The 21,833-nt window shown below is 47.8% G+C and overlaps 2 long non-coding RNA genes across 2 annotated transcripts in view; both read left to right on the top strand.

Annotated features, from left to right (window-relative positions):
• Positions 1 to 21,833, top strand: part of LOC142572374 (uncharacterized) — a 55,163-nt gene continuing 33,330 nt past the window's right edge. Inside the window, exons 1-2 of the long non-coding RNA XR_012826058.1 lie at positions 1 to 111; positions 12,449 to 12,562. This is a non-coding gene — a long non-coding RNA (uncharacterized LOC142572374). The remainder of the gene's footprint in view (positions 112 to 12,448; positions 12,563 to 21,833) is intronic.
• On the top strand, positions 2,582 to 5,159 carry LOC142570909 (uncharacterized). Its single transcript, XR_012825712.1, has 2 exons — positions 2,582 to 3,725; positions 5,006 to 5,159. It is a non-coding gene; the product is annotated as an uncharacterized LOC142570909 (long non-coding RNA).

The raw sequence follows: 21,833 nt of genomic DNA, 5'->3' as shown, positions 1-21,833 counted from the left end.
TTGATGTTTGCGCGCGAAATACTTCTGTATCGTCTGCGAAACAAAGCCCAAATTCATTTCATTGCTGCGGTAGTGAAAGTCGCGATGGGCGCTGAGTATATCACTTTACGTGTGAGTAAACGGTTCGTTGTTGCAAGCATATTGCGACTTCTACGCACCAACTTTGACTTTTTCGGCATCCAACGCGTGATATTCATGAATCGAAAAATGTATCGGTGGGCCTTACGTTAAAAGAAGGAAAATTTGTTTCGCGTCAGCAGAGTTCATGCAGGTCTGTCTACATTGAAACCGACGACAGTGTCACCTAGAATGCACATAGTGCCATAGCATCTAGGGAATTTCTCGCTCTGCAGCATGTCTAAAAGCGAAACGTTTTTACCATTATAGCCGCAGTGTTCATGTATATACCACGCGAGCGCACAGGAACACCGCACTCAACGACAACCTTACGGTACCTTCGATAGGTTTCTATGCCACCCTCGAACTCGGTTTGGAGGGTGGTATAGGTTATGCGCATCTCTTGTTTGACTCCAATCCCTCTCACAGCTAGCACGTTCGGCTGGTCCAGGGTTTCTTTGACTCCAATCCCGAGAGGGATTGGAGTCAAAAAAAGCCTGGACCAGCCGAACGTGCTAGCTGCTCCCAGGGCAATTGGAAGTAGCTACGTGATCGAGCTCCTGTCGGACCTCGGTCCCAGCTCGAAGGTGAGAGCGCCTCCGAGCGCCCCAAACTGGAGCACGGTGTCCGGATGAGCCAGCCGAATGTGTAAACCGCACGCGTGAGAATCCCCTATGAAAATGGTCATTGCCTTTATGTTTCCTTTATGTTTCCTTCTTGTGCCCTATGTGACCTTTATGATTCCTTGTCCTTTGTGTGACCTCCAGGACGCCAACTTTGTGTGTACCACATGTTTACTCATCCTAACCTATACCTCGAGGAAGTGACCTTTATTATGCCTCTAGGATGTGTCCTTTATGTTTACGGCAGGATGTTAACTGGGTGTGTACTATGTGTTACCTGAGTGTACACTTGAGTGCACATGTAGGTGACATAGAGTGCACATAACAACTGTCTGTACATATAATACAGGCAGATATATCTGTACTTTGTCACAGCCGTTGATACACTCTGCAGAGTCATTGTAAGTACTAAATCTTGACTTATCCTTTCCTTTGCCCCAAGAAAACAACCCTTATATATAATTATTGTAGTATGTGCCCTTTGTGTTTACGGCGGGATGTTACCTATGTGTGCACTTCAGTGCACACGTAGGTAACATAGAGCATTAATCTATATATGGTGCATGCACTCTTTTTATGTTACCTACATGTGCACTTGAGTGCACATGTAGGTAACAGAATGTGCGCAGTAAGCATCTTTTGCGAATAGTACAGTTAGAGCTATCTGTACTGTATGTTAGTCACTGGCAGATTCAAGGAAAAGGCACTGCTTGCCCCCCTCGCACTACATGCCGACCGGCACTAATTGTGGCTATATTGTGCGGAAAATCGAGCATGCCATGAAATAGGATGGTATATATAATGATTTCTGCCATGCATTCTCTTAATATATAAAGTATTTCTTACTTTTCCAACCCGCTATTCTCCAGTAGCAAGTCATATGCAGAAATCTGCAGTATTTAACCTAACCTAATATTTAACCTAATAATTTAACCTAATTTCATGAAAGTTTTGCGCCAGCTAGGCTATCAAATATAGTTGATTGAGTGTTTAAGACAGTTCTCATAGCAGGCGTCTTTCAGATGCTCCGCTTCGCCTCGAGTTTGGGAAATAATCTACTTAATATTTATATCTGGCTTGTATATATATATATATATATATATATATATATATATATATATATATATATATATATATATATATGAGCACTATGTTACCTGTGACCCGCCGTGGTTGCTCAGTGGCTATGGTGTTGGGCTGCTGAGCACGAGGTCGCGGGATCGAATCCCGGCCACGGCGGCCCCATTTCGATGGGGGCGAAAACACCCGTGTGCTCAGATTTAGGTGCACGTTAAAGAACCCCAGGTGGTCAAAATTTCCGGAGTCCTCCACTACGGCGTGCCTCATAATCAGAAAGTGGTTTTGGCACGTAAAACCCCAAATATTATTATTATTATGTTACCTGTGTGGGCACTCTATGTTACCTGGCTGTGTATTTCCTCGAGTGCACATCCAGGTAACATAGAGTGCGCTCAGTGATTATCTTTTTACACATGCTACAGATAGATCGTCTACCTGAAAGATGTATTAACTTTAACTACTGGCGTATCAAAGTAAAAAAAAAATGGGGGGGTGCACCTGCCTCCCCCTCCCTCCCTATCTATCTTGGCCGTATTGATCACCACGCGCCATCAACAGTACATACGTACATCAAAGCCTCATGCAGCGAATAACCCCTCACGACAAATAACAATTGCGCGGCGGCTGGAGACGCGGTGGCACGACGCGCAGTGTTCGATGGCTTGCGCTACATGAACCGCAAAAGAGGCGGACGCCTCCGCAGCCAATCTGCCGCTTTGCTATAGTGAGCGTATATGATTATACAACCATTTAAGCAGCTGTTCTCGTCGCTTTCGCGCTGACCACAAGTACGAGTAACTGCTGTGTCGATATTAGCACGCGTAGAAGAAGGGCAGCGCGGATCCCGTAAATGCTTGCTTGGGCGTACAACTCAATAATTTATAATTGTGAGTTGGCTGAGTATGAAAGTTGTGTGCGGGGTATGGCCGTATTTGATTACGCGAGCATGCAAGCAGTACGCCTGCTTCACTTTGGCCGAAGTTCCGCTGCCGCTGCAAGCCAGCCATCGCCACATTTTGTTGCCTTTATTCCTTACGCTACGGGAAATATGGTTCCACCTATTCAAGATAAGGCCTGACATTCTCAAAAACACGCCACTGGGCGCCATAAGAAGCGTGTATGTGTGGCGATTCCGAATTTCTGATAGGTGGGTGTCACAGCTATCGCGGCTACTTGCACACCGTGCGCCATACCAAGAAGACGGAGCTGCACATGGTGCGCGCTGATTGGCTCGTGTCCGCCGGCAAAAGTTCGCGCATAGTTCGTCTAAAATCTCTGCATATACTTTAAAAAAACAAGGCAACGCATCAAGACACTTTAAACTCAATAATTTGTGTTTAAATACCAGCCTTCCTTCCAGATACGATTTTTTTTTAATCTCGAAGGCCGTGCTTTTTCAAATCGTACGCCCTAAAAGGAAATGCAGATCTCGGAGGCAAAATTCACTTGTTAACCGCAGTGCGGCGCTGCCGCGGTGTGACGGTTGACGGTGAGCTGGGCCACGTTGTGTTGCTGTGAGCGGTGCGAGTGCTCGTTGCAGTTACACGGTAATTTAATCATATTTTCGAAGTGCCTAAACAAACTGTGATCCGTGCCGTGTGCATTAACCATCAGGAAACCTCTGGGCTCGTGTAACGCCATTAGTTCGTCTTATGTTTCCTGTGATACGCCAGTGTCTTATGTGTACTACAGCGCCCGTCCGAGCTGCCTTTGTTCTCGCCTGTCCGCGTTCGCTCGTGGAATACCAAATACCGTGGCTTCGAATTATGGTGCGTGGAAGAACTTGTTGAAAGTTGTGCTTTCGTGCGCTGGTGTTCATCGGCAATTCGACAGTGTTCGCGCCGGAAAGAGCGTCGTCGCGTGGTGCCTGCGAGACGAAGGAGCCGTTTGCTGACCACATTGAAGGTAAGCAGGTCTGACGCTTGCGCGCATTCTCGCAGCTTTTGTTTCATGTAGTGAGCTTTGTGGAACGACAACAGAACACTTTCTGAGTGTATGTTGACCATGTTGCTGTGCACATTTAGCAAAGCGTTTCACGAGTGGAGTTTCCGTGAAACGTATTATTTCTTACCGCTTACTTGCTTTATGGAGTGATGTACTACCACCGCTGATTTTTGGGACTTAATGGGCAAATATTTACGTAAACGCTGAAAGTTACTGTTTTCTCGGTAGTTTCACGGCAAGAAATTCTTCCGTAGATATGAATTTCCGCAAGTTACGTGTGTAATGCATGTCGATGTGTCACGGGCATCGCGAGTTGGCACGCGACTGCGATGTTTGACACTTGGAACAGATATTAGCTTGTGTGAAGATTACTTTATAGATAGTGCACAGTTTGAAGTCCAGCTTCGCGAGAACTTGTCTGCATTGTTTGTGTTCGACGTGCTCGCGTATTTGTCTTTTATATTGTAGGGCAAATATAGACCTACATTACAACAGCGAAATTTCATATTAATTGAGACATGTCAATCAGACGCTCGTTTTCATTAATATTTTCATCCGAAGAACAGGATGTCAGTGCCTGCGATTGTTAAAGACAGTGGCTTGTAGCACTGCCTAATAAGGGATGCGATTTTCTTGCGATGCTTTCCGCTCGATGTTTGCCACTCTTATAACCCACCTGGCACGGCTGGCTGTTCTAGTTAATAAGGATAGCGGAATGTCGGTCAGATCAATGAGCAAAAGGAGTAGCATCGGAAAAGGATCGCTACAAAATCGCGGCCTAGGTTTTAGACCCTTGGTAATCGATTGTTCGTTTGATTTACTAGATATTTAAGTTTTTGTGATATTTCCCAGGTAGTCTGATGTTTGCTGCTGGTTTTATTTCCGCCTGAATTTTACCATATAACAGTGTAACCACTTGAGATATAATTACGAGACATCTGTACAAGCAGGCACATAAAATTTGTTGGCCAGTTGCCTACTCCTAAAGGTCATGTACTACTTAGCAGCTGCTGCAGAAACGTTTAAAAGAATTTGTGAGCAGTTTAATACCTGAGTGGACTGGCAGGTCAGTCTGTTTCAAACAACAATTAGTTAAAAGCTTCTGTGTTGCCCTGATGTTTTTATGAGCTGTTTTTGACTGCTCCACGTTTCTTAGCTGTGTGCATACAGGCCAGGCTGTTCTTGCTTATATGAATATTTTTGAATAAGTGAAAAAGATTGGCTTTTGTTTTGTTTTTCAGGTGCCTTGTGAGCTCTCACCCAAGCACCACATTCCAGAGGTCTGCTGTGAGCAGACGTGGCAAATTGAAGTAACATCCAGATAGTCCAATAAACTGTTCGTAGTTTCAGACAAACCTTTGCAAAGTATAGTCAAAACTTTCTTTTAAAAGTGCATGCACTGATCCAACCTGATCTTTCTATCCGAACATTACATTTCATATTAGTAACAAAGACATAACTAGAACAGTAGCACTGCAGTGAGGAACGTACAGTGGTACTCCAAGTGTTATACTGAAATAATCTATGAAGTCTAATTACTTTGTAATTTTAGAACAAATTGGCATGAATTTCTGTGCCATAGCAGAGTACCAATCCGTGCGCTGCATCATGTAGGGAACAGTAACCTTACAATGAAAACCAATGCAAAACTTTTAAACTCAGGAAATGTTTATAAAAATAAAATGTGCACACGGAACTCTTCATCTATTCATGTCTACGTAAAATACAGGATTTAATCACTGCGGCCACATAAAGGATGCATAAAGGTAGGACACACGAAGGAAACATAAAAGCAGTGGCCAAATTTCAACATGGAGGAAACATAAAGTACGGTAACATAAGGGATACATAAAGGGAGGACACATGAAGGAAACGTAAAAGCAGTGGCCAAATTTCAACATGGAGGAAACAAAGTACGGTCACATAAGGGATACATAAAGGGAGGGCACATGAAGGAAACATAAAAGCAGTGGCCAAATTTCAACATGGAGGAAACATAAAGGACGTTTCCTCATGTGAACTCAAGGAAACATACAGTAAACATAAAGGACATAACCATTTTCATAAGGGATGCGCTCGAAAGCGATCAGCCTAACGCACAGAGGAAAATGCATTCAGTCACCATCTCATATCTCGAAGAGACGTGACCATGCATTGAAAGTCCGTGGGTTTCTTGTTAAAGGTGACGTCTTTCGTTTTTTTTTTTTTTTAATTTTTTTTATTTCGCTCCATAAGTCAATGGTATGCTCTTTGGTCTGATATTGTTGGTAATGAAAGCAATGACACCGTTTACCGCGCTTTATGCCTGTGATATTATTGGTATTTGTATTCTTGTTATGCACCCCAACTGTTACACGCTAATCCTCACTGTGGCAAAGCAGGCATGTATAAATAAATAAATAAATAAATAAATAAATAAGCTTCACCCAGAAAACCGCACTGCGTCTGCCCTCTATTCATCCGCGCTTTCGAAGCCAATATGTTGACACGTGGTCTACGAGGTGTCGCCACCCGATCTCGGAAATCGCGGATGAAGTTCTCCTAAGCCATGACGTCACGGAAAGGGACGTACGTGAGTGGCAGGCCCATCTATACGTATTCTTCGAGTTGGACACTGCTGATTGATCGATTAAAAACACGTTTTATTGTGATTTCTGCGCAATTACCTTGTTGCGGCGACTACAAGGCAGGGAAAAGAAAGGGGGGACAGCGCTGTATTTGCCACTTGAGAGACTACAGGCCGCGACGCGGGGTACAGCGCTGTCGTTGCAATCCGGCGAACAGCTGGCAGGGTTTCACATCCACAAACCCTGCATTACAGGTGACAACTCCCGTCGTAAAAAACGTGGCCGAAAGGAGCTCAAACGGCAGAGCTTGTTTTTTACGGGATGAGGAAATGAACAGAGTCAGGAAGGGGGGTGCCTAACAAAAACGTGTCCGAGTTTCGTGATGTCCGAGGAGACGCTTGCTTCCTCGCGTTAGCAGAAATCCATACAGCGAGGGAGGCCATACACAACGCATAATATTCAGCTCGTCGACCAAATGAAAGTGGGTCAAGGAGACGAGGGGCGCACTTTCGAATTCAAGCGATCACGAGGAGTCGTAAACGCAGAGAAATAGAATCAATAGCGCACCTTACATGAATATTTCAGCGCCCCGTCTTGCACTGGATAACTCGATGTTGCTGTCCTCAATTACATACGATAAAGTGGAAACGTGCGTTATCTCAAACACTTGTTGGTAACAAACCAAAACTGAGCATTGAAAAGAAAAAGAAAGTAGAAAAGAATAATTATAGGACTGATTTGATTTCTGAATCAAACTATAGTTATCGCAGAAGCTAGGGCCTCTGACTGCCACAGACGGTGAAAGTAGTCACAAATAGGCTTGTAAGTATGTGGCATTTAAATGTGTATTGCCCATCTAGCGTAACAAACTAGACTGCACCAGCTCTGGTCTACTTGTCTTTCCTGCATGTGTGTGTGTGTGGTGTGTGTGGTGTGTGTGTGGTGTGTGTGTGGTGTGTGTGGTGTGTGTGGTGTGTGTGTGGTGTGTGTGGTGTGTGTGGTGTGTGTGTGGTGTGTGTGTGGTGTGTGTGTGGTGTGTGTGTGGTGTGTGTGGTGTGTGTGGTGTGTGTGGTGTGTGTGGTGTGTGTGTGGTGTGTGTGTGGTGTGTGTGTGGTGTGTGTGTGGTGTGTGTGTGGTGTGTGTGTGGTGTGTGTGTGGTGTGCGTGTGTGTGCGTGTGGTGTGCGTGTGGTGTGCGTGTGGTGTGCGGTGTGTGTGCGGTGTGTGTGCGGTGTGTGTGCGTGTGTGTGCGGTGTGTGTGCGTGTGTGTGCGTGTGTGTGCGTGTGTGTGCGTGTGTGTGCGGTGTGCGTGCGGTGTGCGGCGTGTGTGCGTGTGCGCGTGTGCGCGTGTGCGCGTGTGTGCGTGTGTGCGTGCGTGCGTGTGTGCGTGTGCGCGTGTGTGCGTGCGTGCGTGCGTGCGTGCGTGCGTGTGTGTGTGTGTGCGTGCGTGCGTGTGTGTGTGTGTGTGTGTGTGTGTGTGTGTGTGCGTGCGTGCGTGCGTGCGTGTGTGCGTGTGTGTGTGTGCGTGTGCGCGTGTGCGCGTGTGTGTGTGTGTGAGAGAGAGAGAGAGAGAGAGAGAGAGAGAGAGAGAGAGAGCCGTAAATCTCTCTGTGGTTGTGCACGTCAGCACGTGCGTCTGTCGGCAACGAACGCGGTCAGCAACTCGGTTGTGCAAGAGTAAGCGTTCCCAGCTACAGTAGTAGTAGTAGAAAACTTTTAATGAGATCGTTTAAGAGATTCGCGGATTCGAAGCCTCCGTCGTCTTGCTTGGCGCCGGCGACTTGAGGCTTCTCTTCAGCAAGGTTGGGCCCCTAGTCCAGGGCTCCACTGAGTCGCGCTGCATCAACAGCGTGCCGCACTAAGGCCCTTTGGGCCGCGAGCTCGCTGCTGGTGAGCCGGCTCTCCCATTGCTCCGCACTCGGGAATTCGTGTTGGTGGAATGCTTTATTTCGTTCGCACTCCCATGTGATGTGGTATAGTGTGGGTGTGTCGCCGCACCAGGGGCAGTTTGCTCTGTATTGTGTTGGTGACATCTTGTTATAGATGTACAAGTTGGGGAAGGAGTTCGTTTGTAGCCTACGCCAGCCGACTGCTTCCTCCCTCGTGAGGGCTTTGTGTGGTGGTGGGTACTTGAATCTAGTCCCCCTGTATAGTTGTAATGTCTCTGTGTATCCCCCCTCGCATGCCAGTAGCTGAAGCTCCAGAACATCTGACATGCCTGCTCGGTATGTAAGCCCTCGAGCTAGGCTGTCTGCTCTTTCGTTCCCCGCTACGCCTGCGTGGCCTGGGACCCAGATTATGTGTTGTATGGGTGTCTGCTCAGCAGAGGCTGCTGCCCCACTGATTATCCTGAGGGCCATGCCGCTAATTCTGCCCTTTGTATAGTTTTTACACGTGTCTTTCGAGTCTGTTAAGATGTTTAGGGATCGGCCTTGCCTATAGCCTTCTGCTACCGCCAGCGCGACGGCAATTTCCTCGGCCTCCGTTATGCCCACGACCTCCACTGAGGCGCATGTGGCCATGTCTCCTGTGCTATTAGCTACCACCGTAGCGGCTAAGCGCTTCCCTGCATGTACGTACATGGAGGCGTCCGTATAGACTGTGTTCTCTGACCGGCCTAGCCTCCTTTCTAGCTGCTCGGCCCTTGCTGTTCGTCTGGCCTCGTGTAGGTTAGGATCCATGTTTTTAGGCAGGGGTCCTACATTAAAGGTCTTTCTAAGGTCGTCCGGTACGTCCGCGTATCTGTCTACCAGTCCGCACGTGTTCCGACCCAACCTTCTCAGGAGCGCCCTTCCCGTAGAGGAGCCTCTGAGTCTGATGAGTTGTGCCCCCAATCGAGCCTCGGCAAGCTCATCGAAGGTATTGCTGATTCCGAGTTGGAGTAGCTTCTCGTTTGATGCGTTTCTGGGTAGGTGTAGAGCAATCTTGTATGCCTTCCTGAGAATACAGTCGGCTTGCTCTCGCTCCGCCTTTGTTGTTGCGTGGTAGGGCAAGGAGTACATAACTCTGCTAACGATTAGGCTGTTGACGAGTTTGAGGGTATCTTCTTCTTTCATCCCGTACCTTCTCTGAGAGACTCTACTGATCATTCTGCCAACCTGCTCCGCGGCTCTTCTCAGCAGGCTGATGGTATGGCTGCATTTTCGGCTGCTCTGCAGCCACATGCCTAGGATTCGTACCATGTTCTGCTCTGGGATCAATTGCCCCTCTAGAACTACTTCCAGCGAGGCTTTGGTAGGATTTCTTCCGATCCTGATGATTTCCGACTTCTCCGTTGAACATCTGAGGCCTCTCTCCCTGACGTAGGTCTCTACGCAGGTCGCAGCTTCTTGTAGTCTGTCCTGCTTCTCCCCTAACGATCCTTGGGTGACCCACACCGTGATGTCGTCGGCATACATCGCATGTTGGATGCCCGGGATTTCCTTGAGGCGTCTTGCTAGCCCGATCATCGCCATATTGAACAGGACGGGCGATATCACGGAGCCTTGGGGTGTTCCTTTGCAAGGCGTGGTGAAGACGTCGCTTCTCAGCTCGCCTAGTCCCACGGTCGCTGTTCTGTCGCTCAGGAAGGCCCTGATGTAGTTGTGGGTTCTTCCCCCGCAGTTGGTGTTGTTGATGCCTTCCATGATGGCGGCGTGGCTCACGTTGTCGAAGGCTCCCTTTATGTCGAGGGCCATGACAACGTTTTCGCCACTTCTCGGCATTCTCTCGAGTACCTCCTCCTTGAGTTGGAGTAGTACGTCCTGCGTAGACAGGTGGGCTCTGAACCCGTACATGCTGTCTGGGTACAGTTGGGTCCTCTCTAGGTGCGACTGGATCCTTTTTGTGATTACTTTCTCGTACATCTTGCCCAGGCACGACGTGAGGGAGATCGGCCTGAGGTTCTCGACCTGGAGTTTCTTGCCTGGCTTCGGGATCATTACCACTACCGCGTGTTTCCACTCGGCCGGCACTTTTCCTTCGTGCCAGAGCTTGTTGAAGTAGGCTGTGAGCTGATCTATGGCGCCATCGCTGAGGTTTCTTATGAGCGAGTTCTTGATTCTGTCCGCCCCCGCTGCTGTGTTTTTTGTTGCCGACCTGATCGCCTCGACGACTTCCTCTCTCGTTATGGGCCGATCCATGGTGGGATTCTCTTCGCCCTGGTACTCTTCTTGGTAGCTTTCGACCTGGTCTCCTCGCCCGCCGCTCCGTACAGAATGGACACAACCGCGGCGTCTACTACGGCGTTGGACACGCGAATCGCGGACGCCATAGTAGACGCCTTTGGCGGACGCCGTAGGGACGCGTTGCCGGCGCTCCTGTCTTGAAAGCGATTATCAGCTACGTGGTCAAAGTGCGCACCCGCGTGGGCCTCATCTTCAAAGCGATCTGCAATGTTTGCGAGAGCGCGTAGTGCCGGTAGCTTCGTGTGCGCTGTGCTTTCGACGTTTCGTTCGCGTTGAAGCGACATATGCACGGAGGTCAATTGTCTCGCGGCTGCTGCCGCGATTCCTAACTGCAGCGCCACGGCCGCTCAATGGAACGCAGGTGCGTCTCCACTGAGCGGCCGTGGCAGCGTTTTCACAGACAGTTTCCGCTGTCATCGAACGAGGTGTGTTCATGTTTACCTGCGCGCGCGTGCTGGTTAATTTAGTTAAAACACGTTGACGGGCTAGTTGGTTTGAATCCATGGTAGAATGTGCAAGCGCGACTGAACAAGGACGTAGAAAGAAGCAGACACACAAAGCCCCTAGCGCTGTCTCCACGTGTCTGTTTCTTTCTGCTAACTTGTTGAGCCACGCTTACGCGTTCTGTCATTGTTAATTTAGTAAGTGAATGTTTAAAAGTTTAGACAGCCGATAAAACTACTATACTTACTTCGTACAGCTATCTACTAATTTGCCATCGCAATCGGTGCTCCGCCTTTCCGACGGAACTGCGAATTTTTAAAAAAGAAATCACGCGCTTGGCGGTGTATATTTGTTGCGGGTGAGGATATTCAGGCAGCGTTTGTTGTTCTGTTGCGTAATATAGAACAGAGCCTAGGTGATCAGCGCATCTGTAGCTGGTTGTACAGATGGCTGTACGTATATACGTCGACTCGTTGTACGTGTGCTGCCCTGCGTTGAGCCGTGAGTTCTAGGAGGTGCTGGCCATGCCGGGCGATGGCGTATTTCCGCGAAATGGGAGTCTGCGGGCTGTCTTTCGATTTTAGCGCTTTTGTCGCTAGATTTAGCGACTTCATTGTCTGTTTAGCGACAAATATTTCAATTTAGCGACTGGCAACATTTTTTTAGCGACGTGACAGAACAAGTGGCGACGTTTTAGCGGCATCGAAGTTGGGAAAGTTGCTTCAAAAATAGCCTTCTAGAAAGTGATTGTTAAATAGAGCTACATGTGAGCGGCCGAAATCGGCTGTATAACGCGTAGGGCTCTGTAACCACGATGAAGCAATGGTTGCCTTCACAAAATACTCGCAAAATCCATGTTAATTTCTTTTACGAAACTGATTTGACTGGGTCTTAATGCTCCGTGTCCTGCACTTTCACGAAATACATTCGATTGGTGGACATTCACAAATTTTATTGTGATACTTGGAATGCATCAGGTAAATAACAAAAAATAAATTCTGGGGTTTTACGTGCAAGAACCACAATATGATAATGAGACACACCGTGTGGGGGGATTCCGTATTAAGCTGGACCACCTGCGCTTCTTTGACGCGCTCCCAATTATGCAGGGGCGTTTTTGCATTTCTCCTCCTTAGAAAGGCGGTCCCGCGGCCGGGATTTGCATGATCCCGCGCCTTTAGGGCTTAGCAGCGCATCGCCAAAGCCGCTACGTCACCACGGCGGGTAATAATAGTAAGATAAGATAGATCTACTGTAGGAAGGTGTAGACATTTTAGAAAGGTGTATGCATAGGAGCGGCTTGGCTCATTCACGCGAGTCTGGACACTGCTCCTTTATGACATCCATGGGTTTTTGACATATCAGTGCTGTCAGCACTGCGAAGAGCCTTCAGGTAGACCAAGGGGCAGAAGCGCAGTACTTGGCCTGAACAAAGGTCTCGTAATCGTCATCGTCGCGTTAACATGCGACGTTAATTGTGCGTCTTGCAGAATTTTGCTATCATTTCAGGAGCGCCGAGAATGAGAAAATTTTTATGTGGACTAAGTGCCTTCTTGCGCTATAAAAATCTGATTGCTCATGTTCTTTTGACCCACGATGCATTTGGAACCCCGCAATCCGAAGGTAAGCGGGGTTTAAATGTATGTATGTTCCAAAATTTATGTTCCAAAGATGTATATACAGAATAGAATTTATTGGTAGGAAAGACAGAGTAGTCGACCTGAGCTAGTGCGCTCTAGTCTGCTACTCTGCACTGGGGAAGAGGGAAGAGGTGTGAAAGTACTCGGATGGGTGATGGGTGATGATGATAAGAGAAGTGGTGAGTGCTTATGTACATGAGAAAGTTGTCTTGCTAGAGCCGCTCGTCGAGCTTGGTGTCCTGCAGAAACTTCAACAATAATTTTGTTGCACGCATTGAAATTGCAGTATCAGACCATTGTTATGTAAGTATACCGTAAAGTAATAGCCCACTACACAATGCTGGTAAATTCACTGTTTATTCTTCCCTCACAAACGGACCCTAGACAAACGTGAGATGTTTCAATAAATGCTTTGCGTCATGCTAGTGTATATTAATGTGTTCCAAAACGCCTTTGTGAAATAAATTTACTCAAAAGGTTTAGCGACAGTTTTAGCGACTTTGCAGCAAGAATTTAAGGGATTTTAGGGACTTTTTCGTCTCACTTTACCGAAGAGCTTAAAAAAATGGCAACCCTGTCTGCGGGATATACCTCATGAAAAAAAAAACGCATCTGCGGTAAAACAGTTACACGCACAATTATGCGGCACGAGCGCGTGGAGAAATCTGCACGCATTTATCAGTCACTGTGCCTAGCGGTGGTAAAGATGCGTTAGCGGGATAAGACCACTCCTCTCGAATGCTGTATCTGCATTGAAAGCGAGGTGCAGCAAGTGCAAACAGCTTCCGCGCGGACATTTCAGGTGCGCCCTGAAAAAGGCGCGCCAAAGAGCCGCCACTTGCTTATGCCATCTCTCACGCTGTTCTCTTCAAAGATGTTGCTTTCAAAGATGTTGCACGGATTCAGAGCTTGGTCCAACAAAGACATTGCCAAGCGTGACATTCACACTCGCACGAAAATCGAACTGGCAGTATAAAGCGCAATACGATCATGACACAAAGGCGCCCTAGTTAATTAAGAAAGGAGTGCAGAAAAGTAACTAAAGGTTAAGCAAGCATTGCTCAAAGACATCGCTTGATGCCGCTCTTAAATACAAAAAGATGAGCAGACTTCACTTCTTACGGCTCTGAATTCATTTATTGCTACAGCAGCAGACCATCACAATGGTGTCCGTCATCTCGTTCATGTTTGCGTTGAGCCCTCACTATAGAACGACTTCTTTGCGACGCAGCGTCGTCATCGTCCGCTACGAGACTGCTGTTGTGGCCCCCGAGATGCACGCACAGACGCCATTACTTTCAGAGTCTTTGCAATGCACGGCGGAATAACCCGCACAAATTGCCAGACGCTAGAGCTGCATGGTAGCTACAAGGGTTCTGTGTTTTCGGATGATCCATATTGATTAATATGGATCAAAATCGTAGACCAAAATATTCGACGACAGACGATCGTGCTCACCGCTATCGTGCTCACCGCTATCGTGCTGCTTGTTATTCTGGACAAAATTTCGACCAATAAAGAGTTGGACTAATGACTTACAGTTTTGGTACTGTCTGATCCTTCCCCGTCACTGCAAGTGATACCTGGTGAAAGTGAGGTGTATCCAGTACGTCTCGCATGGCAAGCGAGAGCTCTAACCTCTGAGCTACAACGCCCAACAAGCGCCGACGACTTTTCTGAAGAGCAACGAGCTGACCCGAATCTAAAAAAGAAAGAAAAGCCTCGTCACGTAGTTGGGAGGCTAGACCAACGTTGTCACTATGGTATCTAATCTTCGATTGTCTTCGTTTTCTCTGCAAAACGACGCCCCCGTAAAGAATAACTTCTCGCCAGTCCACGCTAATTACCTTCTCGCTGTGCCCCCAAAACCGCGGCCAGAATTTCTTCAGGCCCTGCATGATGATTCGACCACAGGGCAACTCAGGCTCTCGTGCATGTGCACGAGGATACAAGGGAAGTACCACCGGCCGCGTCAGACAGCCTACATCGGTCATTACGTCAATATATGTCGAGTCTGTCAGCAACGCAAGAAAGCACCGACAAGGCCAGCGTGATTGCTACAGCAAATCGAGCATCTTTGCCGACCGCTCCAGCAGATCGGGATGACCTTATTGGGGGCCCTCTCCAACATCAACATCGGGGAATAAGCGGATCGTCGCGGCCATAAGCGACTGTCTTACCCGCTTCGCTGAAACAAAAGCCCCGCCCGAGGCCGAAGAGGCGAAATATTTCATTAATTGAGAACATCCTGCTGCGACACGGTGTCCCGCAAGTTTCCTTCACCGACCAACACACGGCGTTTACGGGGCAGCTTATGCTCAAGCGATCTTGAAATACAGTCAGACAAGTCACCGGAGAGCAACCATGCACATATATATACCACCCGCAGATGAATGGACTTACTAAACGCCTCGTAAACAGGGATCTCGCCGACATGCAATGCACGCCCCTGAGTCAATGTTTCCGGACCAGTGATTGTGCACTATTACAACCCATTTCCATTCCCAATATGTGTGTAACTTGAAATTGAGGGCAGCCGTCCAAAAGTGGCATTGCTATCTGTCCAGCGCACTCGTAGATTTCAGAATGCGTCTGAATTACTAGTTATAATATCAGCTTTTTCGACGAGCCTGCTGTCCGTATACTTTTGCTCACGGGTGTACGTCAACGTCGAGCACAAGGCGTGGGATGCCATTCTTCCGTATATACATAACATTTGCCTGCAACACAGCGCTACAGTAAACAAAGCAGATGACGCCATTATAGTTGGCTTACGGAAGAAACCCTGCAAGCACGTTTGACGCCACGTTACCGAGCATAAGCGGCGAAAACAACCTCGACATCCTCGCCTATCAAGCGCGCCGAAGAAACCCGACAGCTCGTCTGCCTGCGCATCAAGAACCAGCGAAGAATCGACAGTCGACACTGCAATCATCAACGACGCTACGTGGAATACCAGCCCAGCGACCGTGTTTGGGCTTTAACACCAATGAGCCGACGTAGATTTGGTGAAAAACTTCTGCGTCAATATTTCGCGCTGTACAAAATACTCCGGTGACTTGATAATTTGCTTTACGTCAATGTCTGCTTTGATTCACGACAACCGGCGGTCATGTTGTCGGCGAATGTGTAATTTGTTCAGCGTTTAGTCCAACACGAGAGTGGTGAGTTGATGTTAAACGTTACCTTGCGAGCACCACTGCTGTTCGTCTGGTTAGTCCACAGAAGGCGCAAGGGGACGTGTTTGCTTGAGACGTTGTTGTGCGTCATTGTTCATAATCTGTGGGAGTTGAGCGTTATCATTGCCTCACGTGGCGCATCGCATTGTGGCAGAAGTGGTACACTTTAATTGAATTATGGGGCTGTGCGTAATTCAATTATTATAATTGTACGCATACATACATTCGCGGTCTGCACCCCGTTTCGCTGCGTAGCGAAGACGCTCCTGTTCCGCGCGACGCTTCTTTCGGGCCTGGGTGTCCTCGACGCTGAGCGCACGCTTTGGAGCCATTTTGCTGGCGTGTGTTTACGTGCTCCTTCTGCAAACGTGATCAGCACGCTGTTGAAACGCGAGCTCCAAGTGATCTGTTCAGGCTACGGACGATTGTACTGTTTACACTATCAGAGCCCTGCACGCGACCTCTACAGCCCGGCACCTGTATTTTTGTCGCATAGGAAAGCAAGCACAGACTACGCACCCCGGTCCGCGGCGGCGCCGGCTGGGATGGATGGATGGATGTTATGACCGTCCCCTTTGGAACGGGGCGGTGGGTTGGGTCACGAAGCTCTTGTTATTTTACTGCCTAATGTGCTACCTATAATAAAAAAGAAAAGAAAAAAAAACACAATAAATTCCCATAACCAAAGTTTCTGACCCACTACTGTGAACTTTATTTTTGTGCGCCTCCGTTGTTTGTCGTTTCCCTACTTTTCTTCCACCAATCGATCGGCTCTTACTATTCTCTATTGCGGACACGTTTGCTTTTCCACTGATCTCGCTGAACCCAAGGGCTGCAAGGAGGCCAGTAATTCCTAAATCGACCCCTCCATGGGCAGATATCTTCACATTCTAATAAAACATGCTGCACCGTTTACCTAGCTTTATCGCAGCGAAGCACGTGCTTCTTCCTTCTCATAACTCGCTTTATAAGTGCGTGTTCTAAGGCATACCGATCTCGCTTCGACAGGTACTGAGCTCTCTTTGAGCTATCATAAATTGTTTCTTTCCCGATTTCGTTTTTGCCTCTTAAGTAGTTACTCATGACAGGTTTCTTTTCCATTGCCTCTCTCTTCAGAGATTAGAGAATTAGAGTCAGATATTATCTCTCTGACTTTCCGCTTGACGTTCTTTGTTGCTGATGCGCGGAGACAAGCGCCATCTGATGGTGTTGCAAGAAACCCAGCGGCACGCGCAGCAAGACCGTCACAGCGCTTGGAAAGTCGGGAGAAGAGGTAAAGAAAGCTTCGCTTAAAAAAAAAAAAACTTAATCTGGCAATTCCACGGCGAAGTTGCAGCGAGTGCAGCTGCAGTCGCTTCAACATGTTGGCTACCGATGAAATATTCATAATCTGATAAAATAAAGCGAGAGGCTAAGCGGTGAATGCGCTCCGTCTTTGCAATATTGACAGCACGGAAAGAGCCCCAAACTACTGCAGCGTACTCGAGGACTGGGCGAATTAGAGGACCTCAACGCTTGGCCTTGTGTTTCTCCCAATCAGGCCACATGGAAAATTGCAGCGAAGTGTATACATTCACCTGTCGATGCTCGATTATGGCTCTATCAGTCACGTTCCCCTTTATCCGGCGCATTTCACTGTTACGAATACACCATGCATCATGACGTCGCTTGATTATTGATCACTTCTAATATACAAGTGATACATCGATACATTCTGTTACGGATCGATACATACAGTTACGCATCCATTCATTCGCGTCCGACAGAACAATCCGGCCGCCGCCGTCTCCTGAAGATTAACCAGCGACGTCGCGTACGCAGGGAGACGTCGCTGGTAAACAGCGGCTACGGGAGGCAGACCTCCCGTAGCCGCTGTTTACTTTTTCCCGTAAAAGTAAACACCTGCAGCTGCATGCAGTCGGTATACTATATAAGTCCGAGGGCGCGGTATCCAATCCCGCGCCTCGGCAGCCGCATTTCGATGGGGGTGAATATGCAAGAACGCCCATGTACACACTGCATCGAGTGCGCGTTAGAGAACCCCAGGTGGTTAAAATTTAACGAGGAGTCCCCCCCGCCCCCACATATACGGCGTGCCTCAATCAAATCGCGAATTTATTATTATTACTATTATTTAGGTGAGCGTGCCCCTCGTTCAGTCGACTCTGCTACGGAGCCAGGGCAGCGTTTACGCACATTAGCGTTACTGCTGAGCAGTTGTGCGCATATCACACACCGCGGTGCACCCAGTGGTCCTATAGCGGAACGGACAGTACATTTCACACACACACACATATATATATATATATATATATATATATATATATATATATATATATATATATATATATATATATATATATATCGGTGGATTATCATTTCAAGCTATATATATATATATATATAGAGAGAGAGAGGAAAGGGGAAAGGCAAGGAGGTTAACCAGAGAAAAAGATCCGGTTGGCTACCCTACACTGGGGAGAGAGGGGAGGGGGAGGTAAAGTGGTAACAAAGTAGAGATAAGGAAAGGAAGGAGCGTAGACACACAATCACAATCGGTCACTGGCACCGAATACTGTCATCGCACAGCACAGTGACACTTGCCGCACTATCAACATCTGTTCAGGCTACAGCCGCCTGTCCAATTCTGTCGCCCTCAAAAACCGCAACAGTGCCCTTGTCGCCCTCTGCTGCGATGGCTAAGGTAGCACAATGCCATAGCAACTACGCCATCACGGCGGGTCGGGGCGCCCCCTTGGCTTCTCCATTCTTGCAGCCTATAACCCCCAACGCGCGGGCCGAGCATGCGCCTTCGATTCTAGGACAGCACGGCGGCGCAAGCGCGCCTCAAGAGAAAATTAAAAATTAAATTATGGGGTTTTACGTGCCAAAACCACTTTCTGATTATGAGGCACGCCGTAGTGGAGGACTCCGGAAATTTCGACCACCTGGGGTTCTTTAACGTGCACCTAAATCTAAGTACACGGGTGTTTTCGCATTTCGCCCCCATCGAAATGCGGCCGTCGTGGCCGGGATTCGATCCCGCGACCTCGTGCTCAGCAGCCTAACACCATAGCCACTGAGCAACCACGGCGGGTCGCCTCAAGAGAGTCCCGTATATAAATGATATCGCAATAAATATTTGCGCATAAATCGTCGACGATGACTGCCAATGTAAGAATAACGGAACGCTTCTGTTTGCTTTACTAAAGGAACGACGCGCCTCAAGGCGTACATTTGCTACAGTGAGGACATTTGGCGAATCAGTTGTGCGGAAACCTGCAAGGTGGAGAAAAGTTCATGAAAGGTAAAAGTGTAACCCACCCGAATGTAGCGCGAAGCTGCAAGGAAAGCACATACGGGTTTCTCAGAGAGAAAGCGACGCAGTTGAGTAAGAAATCGTCCTGGTGCGAGAATCGTACCTGGGACAACGCCTTTGCGGGGTGGTCGCCTTACCATCTGAGCTAACAAAAAGGCTAGCAGATTGCAGCGCGACGGCGAATTAGTCGACAACTTTGTTATATCTATACTTATATTTATATTGACAGCGTATTTGTTTATCGTTTACCGGTGATTCCGTTTGACCGGCTAACAAATATTAAACGCTATCGCTCATCGCAAGACGCGCCTTTCTGTATCTGAAGTTTAGTGTTATCACTGGTTCTATTCCTTGTCTTGTCAGCGAACCTTGTGTAATCAGTTTCTACACGCATAAAACAGTTGCACCCTTTGGGGTGTATATTTGTCCCATAGTAATAATCGTTATATGCCTTGTTTACGTTCCCTTCCTTGAAAACTCGGTGCTATAGCTACCTCCCTGTCGAGAATGCTGTGTCACACTGATAACGCGCAAGCCGTTCGTTACTGGGAAGTACCGGGCTCGCATCGTCAAAGAAAGGAAACGCGGGTAAAACAGACGATTATCGTTGTGGGGCGAGATAAGCCCTAAAGGGTGGAAATTTTTAAGAGTGTAGGATATCTATCTGTGTCCGACGCGCCCGCGGCGCCAAATGACGCTCGCCCACGCGCCAGTAATGTCGGACTATAAACGCTAAAGGCGTGTTATGTGTGCGCTGTTACGTTCGACCTGCTGGCAATCTTCGGGGAAGCGACTGTCGGAAAGGCGCCACCATGTCTGCTGCAACGACCCGCTTTGAAAGGACGAAATCTGCCTGGCCCGCTGCGATGACCCACTTTGTGAAAACAACGATGCGCCGAGTCAACGGGACATCGGCGCCACCATGGCTGCGGCGGCGACTCGTTTTGAAAGGACAGCAATACGTCATTCCCCAGCCCGACGGCGCCACCATGTCTAGGGGCGGGCGGCGGAGTAAGTATTGTTAGTGTGTACGCCGTCCCCGGCACGGTCTGTTTGGAGCAGGGGAGCTCCTGGAAGATATTTCGCGGTGCCGTCTCACGCAGCTTAGAAGTCGTCAGTCAATGGACAGACGCGGCGGGCACTGACTGCGGAGTCGACTCTGGGATAAAGAGGCGCCGGCTCGGGGCAGCACCGTGTCTGCGAGAACCTACTCACCTCGGTGTGGTCAGTGAAACCTGTGCGGAAGTGAGTGTGTAAACCCTCCCCCTCAAAGGCGGGTCGGCTACGATGTCGTTGGGCGCTCCGAATTGCTCGATGGTGAAGCGCCGTTTTCCCTCACCTAGGGATCTAGGGAGGACAGCGTGTATTTAAGGAGCCGTTGGCGGCTCCTCAGGGGGCATTCCTCTTTCAGTCATGTTAGACTGATGAAATGTAACGTTCTCATGTAGATACTGTAAATAAATCATATATTCCTCGTTCTCGATGAGAACAAGTCTCTCCCTTCAACAACGTCCTCAGCGTGGATAAGCTAGACGACGGCGCGGGCCAGCTACCATCTATTTCATGCCCGACCCCAATCATTACAGCGCCTCTTTATTGTGACGTCAGCATCACCTAGCAACGTATATATTGTGAGCATTATTCATACGCTTGATATTCTCACCTGTACATACTCATCACCGTTTTGGGACCTAGTGGTGGGGCTCTCACTCGGGAGAATAAAAAGGAGACTGGCTGCCTAAACCTTGTCTCACAAGTGCATATATATATATATATATATATATATATATATATATATATATATATATATATATATATATATATATATATATATATATATATATATATATATATATATGTATGTATAATGTAGACTACGACATTTTTGTGCCCACCGTGTTTTTTATGTGATAGAGTAATATATAGATGATTGTACTGTCCTGTGTTGATAGCCGTATCTGCACGGTGATGATTTATGGTTTCCGTGAAACAGAAGTCTGCGAGTAGGGGTGTGCGAATAGTAATTTTTGAGAGTGAATTGAATGCGGATCGAATAGTGCCGGGAGCGAATTGAATATCGAATACTTTTCGAACAGTTAATGAATAATGAATAGTCGTTATCACGATTAATATAAAACGATGTTCACATCCCAGTATTGATAAGTTAGCAAGTTTCCGTCTTTACGTGGTACCTTATGAAGCGTTCTTTATTTAAAGCACAAATGGAGCATTAGAAACAAACAAGTAGTTTCTTCCTATACACAAAGCTCTTCAGAGAGTGCGTAAGATCGGTGTACAGCCTGTAAAGGATGGCTACCTAAGCGACATATGTCCTGCTGCACTGCGCAAGTTCTGTTTTATGTGTATACTACGCCCGCGAGGGTGAAAGTTTCCCGTAGTTTCGCTCCAATTTTATGTTTATTTTGGCGCAGTTGACGAAATCGAATAGCTATTCGGTTCGTCATTCGAAAGTTTCGAATATTCGCACACCCCTATCTGCGGGAGACCTCGACAAAAACCACTTCAGCGATAAGATTCTTGTCAAAAATCACATAGACAAATGGGCAAGTCAAAGCAGTCAAGGCACTCCCTTTCTATAAGTGTATAGCCACGCGCAGCACGCTTTTCCTTCGGCAATCTCATAATATACAACCTCCGCTCCACTTGTCTGAAAAGTTCGAAGGTGCGGATGTGCGCAGCCTGACAAAGCAATCTCTCGGGCTTTTTATATATACTACCTATCATAGACCCCCCAT

Source organism: Dermacentor variabilis, chromosome 2, assembly GCF_050947875.1.
Source record: "Dermacentor variabilis isolate Ectoservices chromosome 2, ASM5094787v1, whole genome shotgun sequence".
NCBI lineage: Eukaryota > Metazoa > Arthropoda > Arachnida > Ixodida > Ixodidae > Dermacentor > Dermacentor variabilis.
Note: the sequence above shows the minus strand (reverse complement) of the source record. Positions and strands in the feature narration are given on the sequence as shown.